This window comes from Pleurodeles waltl, chromosome 2_1, assembly GCF_031143425.1.
Source record: "Pleurodeles waltl isolate 20211129_DDA chromosome 2_1, aPleWal1.hap1.20221129, whole genome shotgun sequence".
NCBI classification, from domain to species: Eukaryota; Metazoa; Chordata; class Amphibia; order Caudata; family Salamandridae; genus Pleurodeles; species Pleurodeles waltl.
The window spans coordinates 163,133,011-163,142,797 of record NC_090438.1 but is presented as its reverse complement, the minus strand read 5'-3'; positions in this window follow the sequence as shown (position 1 = coordinate 163,142,797).

The following is a 9,787-nucleotide window of genomic DNA, read 5'->3' as shown; positions in this document are numbered from 1 at the left end:
TTTTTTTTCCAAGGATGTTTATTGAAGAGTTAGAAGAAGAGGGGCAAGTGCAAAGGGATTGGGTGATGATGGTGGAAAGTCCAGGGTATTGTTCCAGTCTATTTGTAGCACAGGTGCATTGTCCAAGGGGACATAGGAAGGGGAGCAATGGCAGTTCAAGGTGGACAGGGTGACAGAGTGGGACACAAGGGTGACAATCAGGAGAGTCTCATTTCCTGGCGAGGGTCTTGGCAACAGTCTTTGGCTTCTGCCTGGATCACAGGCAACGTTTGCAGGGTGGTTCTCCTTCTGCAGTGGGAGGGGTGCTAGTGGCCTGTGAGTCCTGTGGCGGGGCCTCCTGTCCACTAGCGGCAACGGAGGTGGAAGGCAGTTCAGATGTCTGGCTAGTGGCAGGGGCCCGCTGTTGTGAGACTGCCTTTCTCATAATGTTGGCCATGTCTGCCAGCACCCCTGCAATAGAGACCAGGGTGGTGTTGAAGGCCTGCAAGTCCTCCCTGATCCCCTGGTACTGTCCCACCTGCAGCCGCCTGTTCTCCTGCACGTTGTCCAGGATCTGGCCCATCGTGTCCTGGGAATGTTGATGTACTCCCAGGATCTCAGAGTGCCTCCTGGAGAGTCGGTTCCCTGGGCCGGTCCTTCGCCTGGCGCACAGCACTCCTCCCAGTTTCCCTGTTGTCCTGTGCCTCTGTCCCCCGAACCGTGTGCCCACTACCACTGACCCCAGGTCCCTGATTTTCTGGGGTATGAGGTGTGCCCAGGGGTCCCTGTAGAGGTGGACACACTGATGATTGACATGTCCTGGGGACAGAGGTGTGGGTACGCTGGGTGTGTGCTGTGGTGGAGTTTCCAGATTGGGGAGGCTATGTGGTGGTGTGTGACTGGGCCTGGGTAACCGACTGTCCAGAGGACCCTGAGCGGATAGGTTGGTCATTCAGATCCAGGCGACCAGAGTTGCTGTCATCACTGTGGGCCTCTTCAGTTGGGGGACTGGATAGTGCCGGCACCTCTTCTCCGGTGAAATTGGCTGGGATACCTGTGGGGATGAAAATTAAGTGTTATTGTTTCTGTGTGTGATATATTGTGCATGGGTGAGTTGCCTTATTTGGTTGTATTTGCCCTGGCAGCTTTCACTTGTGTAAGTTGATATATGGTGGGCTAGTTGATTCTCTCTAGGGTGCATGCTTTGGTGATACGTGTCCATGAAGGCTGTGAGTGATGTCCATGCATTGGTAGTGCATGCAGGGCATGGCATTGGAATGAGTGGGATGTGATGGTGGGGTGTGTGGGAGGTGGTGGAGTGATTGGAGTGAGGGTGAGGGTATGTGATGGCATGCAGGTAGTGGGGTAGTAGAAGTATAGAGTTGACTTACCAGAGTCCAGTCCTCCTCTTACTCCGGCCAGGCTCTCAGGATGCATGTTTGCCAAGACTTGCTACTCATTTATTTATTTATTTATTGATTTTATATAGTGCACTGCTACCCAAAGGTTTCCCGGCGCTAAAGACAATGCAAGACAAAGGCAGGCTCAGGCGAGCAACTTAGGCAATTACTGGTTGAAGAGCCATGTCTTAAGCTCTTTTCGAAATCTAATGAACACCCTTTCATGACACAAGTAAGAGGGAAGAGAATTCCAGAGAGAGGGAGCTAGGAAAGCAAAAGAGCGTCCCCCCATTTTGGCACGTCTGAATTTGGGCACCTGGAATTTTAGTTGATTAGAGGATCGAAGTGAACGAGAGGGCCGGTATTGTTGGACCAGGATATTAAGGTAGCTAGGAGCTAGGCCCGTATTAATTTTATGCATGTAGCATAGGGCTTTAAATTTGATACGATTCTCAATTCTGAGCCAATGAAGTTCACGAAGTGCACCAGAAGTAGGAGTGATTCTGGGAAGTTGGCAAAGAAGCCTGGCCGCCGAGTTCTGAACAACTTGCAGTTTATATAGCGCTTCTTTATTCGCACCCAAATACTGTAGAGCACGTTTCCGTAATCCAGTCTAGAAATAACTAGCGCTTGGATCACAGTTCTCTGGGCAGCCATAGGAAGCATCCAGAGAATTTTGCGAAGCCACTTCAAGATAGCGAAACAGGTAGAAGCTACTTTGGTCACCTGTTTTTTCATATTCAACTGATCATCAATTATGATGCCTAGGTTACGTGCAGAGAGGGAAGGCATAGGGGGGGGCACCCAACTCAGAGGGCCAATGTTGGGGGCCCCAAAGAGATTTTTTATTTCCAAAAATGAGGAGTTCTGTCTTACCTCCATTAAGTTTGAGTTTATTAAAATGCATCCAATTGGCTATCTTAGATAGTCCCATTTGCAAAGAGGGAGGGTTAGCGGTTTCTTTAGCAGAGAGTGAAAAAATAAGTTGAGTGTCATCGGCATAAGAAAAAATAGTTAAACCAGCTTGTTCTGCTATGCTCGCCAAAGGACTGACATATATATTAAAGAGTAGTGGACTGAGAATGGAGCCCTGGGGAACTCCATAAGGGGATGCATGAGTCAAAGAGGAAGCTATATGAGAGAAAACCTGAAAAGTCCTATTAGATAAAAAACTGGATAACCACAGAAGGGCTTTGCCGCCAATGCCCTTAGTATTAAGAGTTTTTAGGAGAGATGAGAGAGATACAGTGTCAAAAGCTGCGCTTAAATCCAATAGGATAAGAGCTACAGTTTCTCCTTTGTCAATTTGTTGGCGGATATTTTCAGTCACACCCAGTAAGGTCGCCTCAGTTGAGTAGCCAACACGAAAACCAGATTGGGAAGGGTGGAGGATGTTACTGGTTTCTACAAACTGGGATAATTGAAAATTAACATGTTTTTCCCAAATTTTGGAAAAAACAGGCAAAAGAGAAATTGGGCGAAAGTTAGAGAAAATTTCAGGATCAGAGTTAGTTTTCTTAAGTAAAGGAAGAACCATTGCATGCTTCCATGATGCCGGCACATAAGCTTCGGTAAATGACAAGTTAAGAAACTGCATAATGAACAGAAGTATGGAGGGGTCAAGCTTTTGAAGTACCGAGATGGGGATAGGATCTTGTGGGGAACCAGTTTTAATGCTTGTGAGAATATTAGAGAAAGAGGCAGTATCCATAGGGAGCCATTCATTGAGTAAGTTAGAATGATTGACTTCATGTGTGGTTAGTTGTGAGGGAGGAGGTGGGGGTCCACCGCCAGTCCTCTGACAGGGAGTTGGTGTTTTGCTGAAATGGAACCTACCTAAGATTCGTGGGTCATAATGTGATGGGCGTTGCTCTGTTGGCGTAACGGTGTGGGTTTGGATACTGCCAGTTTATCACTGACCTTTGGTGTGGCAGACATGTGTCTGTGGCTGAATAGTGACAGATTGGTGTGTGTGTGTCATAATATGGTGAACGAATATCCCCTGTGGCTGCAGTATGTGGTTGTAAGTGGGATTTACCGCCAATGTCATAATAAGCTACTGAATAAGCTAAATTACTATTTGTTGTATGCTTCTAATAAGTGATACTAATTCTAACATATGTCAGCTGAGTGGCTGTGTGACTGTCTGTATGAGTGTTGAGTGAGTGTCTAAGTGGTTTAAGAGTGTGTGACTGTGTATGTGAGTAGCTGTACAGATGTGTAAGTGGGTTTGTGAGTGGCTGTATAGGTCTCTCAGTGAGTGTATGGATGTGCAAATGGGTGTGTGTTATATATTAGTGTGTGAGTGGGTATTTAAGTAGCTGTATCGGTGTGAGAGGTTAAGTAGCTGTGTGTGTGTAAGTGGGTGTATGAGTGGGTGTCTCAGTGGTTATTTGGTTGTGCGAGAGGTTGTGTGAGGGGGTGTGAGAGTGGTTGTGTGGGGGTGGGGCTGTATGCATGTGTGAGTAGTTGTGTGGGTGTGTGAGTGTGTGGGTTGAAATGTGGATTGTCATGAGTGATTTTACCAGTGATGTCATTTGAGATGACATTAGAAACTGAGGGATATATTTATACTCTGTTTGCACCGAATTAGCGTAATTTTTTTTTTACTCTAATTTGGTGCAAAACTAACTCCATATTTATACTTTGGTGCTAGACCCGTCTAGCGCCACATTTATGGAGTTAAAGTCATTTTTTGGAAGTGGAGACCTACCTTGCCTTAATAAGATGCAACGTAGGCGTTCCCGTGCATAAAATGACTCTATGGCCTTAACGCCATATTTAGGGGCATATTTATACTCTAGGGCAAATTTATACTCTGTTTGCACTGAATTAGCGTCATTTTTTTACTCTAATTCGGTGCAAAACTAACTCCATATTTATGCTTTTGTGCTAGACCCGTCTAGCACCAAGGCTCTGATTTATACTTTTATTGCGCCACATTAACGTCATTTTTGGGTGCAAAAGTGGTGCAAACTTACAAAATATTGCCCCTTATTTATACTTTTTGCTGCAAAACTGCACTAACTCAGTTTTGCACCAAAACGTTTAGCACCGGCTTGCACCATTTCTGTGCACCAGCCGGGCACCATATTTATGGAATGGTGCAAGCCGGTGCAAAGGGTAGGCTAGAGTAAAAAAAAAATGACTTTAGTCTGGTGGGGCTGGCGGTATAGAAGAAGAGAGTTTAGCACCAAAAAATTACTTTAGGCAGGTTAGAGTAAAAAAAATGACTCTAACCAGATTAGCATCATTTTATGGTGCTAAACCTACCATGTCACATTACTCCTGCCTTAGAAAAGACAGGAGTCATGCCCACCACCCCAATGGCCAGCACAGAGGACAAGGGTCCCCTGGGCATGGCCATTGCACCCTGTGCCATGTATGGGGGCCCATTTCAGGGCCGCCTATGGCACTTTCAAAAATAAAATGCAATCTTACCTGTACTTACCTGGGATGGGGTCCCCATCCTCCGCAGTCCCTCTGGTGTGGGTGGGTGTGCCCCTGGGGCCTGGGGAGGGCACCTGTGGGCTTATTCCATGGTGTTCCACCATGGAAAGAGGCCCACAGGTCCCCTAACGCCTGCCCTGACCCAGGCTTTAAAGAAATGGTGCAATGCAAGCTTTGCACCATTTTTTGACCCCTTGTCCCTCCCTTGCACCATTTTTGCATGGGAGTATAAATATGGCGTTAAGGCCATCGAGTCATTTTTTGCACGGGAATGCCTACCTTGCATCTCATTAAGGCAAGTTAGGTTTTCACTTCCAAAAAATGACTTTAACTCCATAAATTTGGCGCTAGACGGGTCTAGCTCCAAAGTATAAATATGGAGTTAGTTTTGCACCTAATTAGAGTTTTAAAAAAATAACGCTAATTCAGTGCAAACAGAGTATAAATATGCCCCTTTGTGTCAAAAAATGATGCTAATCTGGTTAGAGTCATTTATTTTGACTCTAATCTGCCTAACGTCATTTTGTTTTACGCTAGCCTACCCTCTGCACTGTCTTACACCATTCCATAAATATAGTGCCCAGCTGGTGCTAAAAAATGGTGCAAGCCGGTGCAAAACGTTTTGGTGCAAAAATGCATTTGTGCAGTTTTGCACCAAAAAGTATAAATAAGGCCCTGAATTCCCTGGCAACCTTATCTTCATTCACTAGCTTATAAGTCGCTCATCCACACATGAATGTACAGCCCAAAGGGCTATGGTTAATCTTTTATGTATCCTTTTATTATCATCTTTTATTGACTGTTCTCAGGATTCATGATTTATTTCTCTAAAATACATTGATTATTTACCAAAACATCAGCATTAATCCCCAGCGTTTTAAAAGAGGTCTACACTGGGAAACATTCTACTTTCTCTAAAAACATATTTCTCAGTTCTCACTCATCTCACTTATTCCATACATCACACACACTCATCAATCATCACTAAACATCCTAAAACATTGATCTCAAAAATTTCTCAACATGTACCTTAGCATAAAATGATCCAGTACTTTAGCATTTTACACAATATTTTGATACATCTTTTCCTTAGTATGCATTCACATGTTTTTTGCCTTATTGTGGCTTAGATTGTGTCTCATCGTACTTAAACATTCCATACTGTATTTTAACCATTGTATATATTTGTTTGTTTGTTCTTATTGTGGCTTATGTACAATCTCTTCAACATGAGTTTTGGCAGAACTACCTTCTTCAGGAATGCCACAATTCAAGACCCCAGTATGCTTCCCATGGCCTGTAAAGATCAACATATTCACTGCTGAGCCCTACATCAACCATTACCAAAAACCTACTCTATCACTTTACAGCAATGGTCTTCAAACTTTTTTATGCTGTGCAGCTGAAAAAAAAACACCGGGCTCACCCTCTGAATTTTTCACAATTATTCTATTAAATTGGCAATGTTTAAATATGTATAGACTTATTTAAACGTTTCAGTTAAGTTCTGTTACTGTTTTAAAAATGCAATCAATTACATTATGCCAAACAAACTATTCTGGTCAGGCAGCCCTTACTAATGTGTAAAAGTATCCACAGTGTGATTATTAGGGGTGATGTGGGGGTTTTGAAGAGTATTTGGAGTCTCTTCCCTTTTGATACATACTCCCAGCTTGGATATAAATGACAAAACATGTTAGTGATGACCCATTACAGAGCGATTTACTGCACTAAGGGCCAGATGTAGGTAGGTTTCATTTTGCGAGTTGCAAATTGCGAGTCCCAGCGACTCGCAATTTGCAACTCGCAAAATGAAATGCAGAAAGGTGTCTCAGACACCTTCTGCGACTCGCTATGGGGTGGCAAAGACCCACCTCATGAATATTAATGAGGTGGGTCGCTAGGCACTCACAGGGATGGTGGCCTGCTGGAGACAGCAGACCATCATGTCTGTGACTGCTTTTAAATAAAGCAGTTTTTTTTTCTTTTTGCAGCCCGTCCATAGGACCACTGCCTGCTCATAAATTTTTTTTTTTTTTGCATTCACAAAGGGGAAGGGGTCCCATGGGGACCCCTTCCCTTTTGCGAATGAGTTACCATCCACTTCAAGTGGATGGTAACTGCGTGTTGGATTTGCGACCGCTTTCGCAGTCACAAATCAACTCTACACCGCGATGCAGTCGCAAATAGGAAGGGAACACCCCTTCCTATTTGCGAGTCAAAATCACATTTTGCGAGTCGGTACCGCGGAAGGCCTTTTGTGCCTCTAAACACCTGAAGCACTACCACTCTCCTAGTGGCACCAGGTTTGGGATCTCTGGCCTTGGTGTAAAGTAGTCCATTCTCCCAATAGACCCTGAGGGAACCAATGACGTCTCCCTTCTCCTGTTCAGCAACTTGCCGTCTCAGGCCTTCAAGAGTGGGACAAGTCTTTTGTCCCTGGCACAGCTGTTCTCTTGTGGGTCCCCCTGGGCCCAAGAGCTCTACCTGATAAGATTCCAGCTCCATGAAGTCAGTTCCCTCAGGGGATAAAACATCTTCCTGGGAAGAGAGGTCTTGCTTCTTTTGCTGTTCAAAGGATGGTCCCCCGGTCCGCTTACATTTTCTCTTGGAATGTTGGCCCATTATTCCAGGCTCCAACACTTCTTTTTCACCCTTATGCTCTGCTCTGTGCTCTGGTTTGCACACACACCAGTTCAGGGATTCTCAGCATGGCTACATGGGTTTTGAGTTCTACCTCTGCCCATGCTGAGGACTCAAGATCATTCCCTAGCAAAACCTCCACTGCGATTGCAGAAGAGACCAGTACCTGTTTCAGCCCAGTAACCCCTCCCCATTCTAAAGTCACTATAGCCATGGGATGGACTTTAGTCAAATTGTCAGCATTGGTAACTGGATGCGTTTGTCCTGCCAAATACTGTCCCAGGGAGACCAGTTTCTCTGTCACCATGGTAACAGTGGCACCTGTATCCCTCAAGGCTTCTACATTTGTCCCATTGATTAAGAGCTGCTGCCTGTATTTTTAAATGGTAAACGGCAAGGCAGCTAGTGTGGCTATATCCACCCCACCCTCAGAGACTAGTGTAGCTTCAGTGTGAACCCTGATTTGCTCTGGGCACACTGTTGATCCCACCTGGAGGCTGGCTATTCCAGTTCTAACTGGAGTAATGCTAGTGAGATTTGTCTTGGGTCAGGCCATGTCTCCAGTTTGGTGCCCATGCTGCCTACAGCTTTGACACCAGGCCTTCTTGGGATCCAAGATTTTACCCTTACACCCATTTGTGGACTGTGAAGAGGCTCAGGCCCACCCTCCTGAGCAGGTTTTTGGGGCTCTTGAGAAGACTCTTTGTTTTTGTTCTTAGGTGTCTCACTACCCTTCCTCTAGGGAGGCTTTGTCTCCCCTTTCTTTTGGTCACTCCCTACGGAAGATTTGGTCACCCTAGTCTTGACCCAATGGTCTGCCTTCTTTCCCAACTCTTGGGAAGAAATTGGACTTAGGTCTACCAGATGCTGATGCAAATTGTAATTGAAGCAGTTAGTTAATAGGTGTTCCTTCACAAACAAATTATAAAGCCCATCATAGACATGCATTCAACTGCCAGTTATCCAACCATCTAGTGTTTCCACTGAGTAGTCAACAAAATCAACCTAGTTCTGGCTCGAAGTTTCGTGAGCCCCCCTGAACCTAATTCTATACTCCTTAGTTGAGAATCCAAAGCCCTCAATCAGGGTAGCCTTTATGAGGTCAGAGCATTCTGCATCTTTACCAGAGAGTGTGAGGAGACTTTTCCTACACTTACCAGTGAACCGTTCCCAAAGGAGAGCTCCCCAGTGAGATCTGTTTAAATTTCTGGTTGCATTAGCCCTCTCAAAAGCTGTGAACCACTTGGTGACATCATCACCTTCTTCATATTTTGAGACAATCCCTTTGGGGAGTTTTAGGACATCAGTATTCTCTCTGACCATATTTATGTTGCTGCCACCATTAATGGGTGCTAAGCCAATTTCTGCTCTCTCCCTCTCTATAGCTAGGAGTTGTTACTCCAAAACAAACCTTTTGGCGATCCTTGCTAAAAGGATGTCCTCTTCACTGAGGCTGCCCTCAATGTTCCAGAAGAGCTGGACTCCCCTGTGGAAGATCCAGATCCAGTGAGTTCTATCCTTGGGTTGGTTACATGGCATGGCAGTAAGGTGACTGACTACGAAAGCCTATATAATCTAATCCTGAGAGAGCATATTTTGAACAATTGTGTGTCTGATTTGTTGCACCAGTACTTAATAGACTCAGAGCTGACCTCTCCCCAAGAATTGGGAAAGAAGGCAGACAAACAGGTCAGAACAAGAGTGAACAGAAATGTTCATACAGAAGGTGACAAGGATGGCAAGAAGAAAGATGGTGAGAAATCTCAGGGTAAGCATGGGGATAAGGGTAAAACTAAAGATCCTTCTTCAAATTCTAAACACTCTTCAGGGGATGGGGATAAATCAACTTCTTCCTCTTATTCACAACCCACACACATTAAAAAGCCATGGTGCTATGTGTGTAAAAATAAAGGCTATAGGCCAGGGGATAAGTCCAGCCCAGGTAAACCCCCTGAGCCTACCACCACTAATACATCAAACTCTAGCGCCCCTAGCTGTAGTGGTAATAGTGGTGGGACTGCTGGCAACAGTCAAAATAAGGGTGTAGTTGGGTTCACTTATGGGTCCATCATAGAAACTGGGGTAGTCAGTCCCAAGACAGCTTATGTCACACCTAGTGGCATTGGCCTTGCCACACTGGCTGCTTGTCCCCTTACAATGGATAAGTACAGGCAGACAGTTTCAATAAATGGTGTTGAGGCCCAGGCCTACAGGGACACAGGTGCCACTATCACTTGGTGACTGAAAACCTAGTGTCTCCTGCACAACACATCATTGGACAACAATAGAAGATTATTGATGTCCATAATTCCACT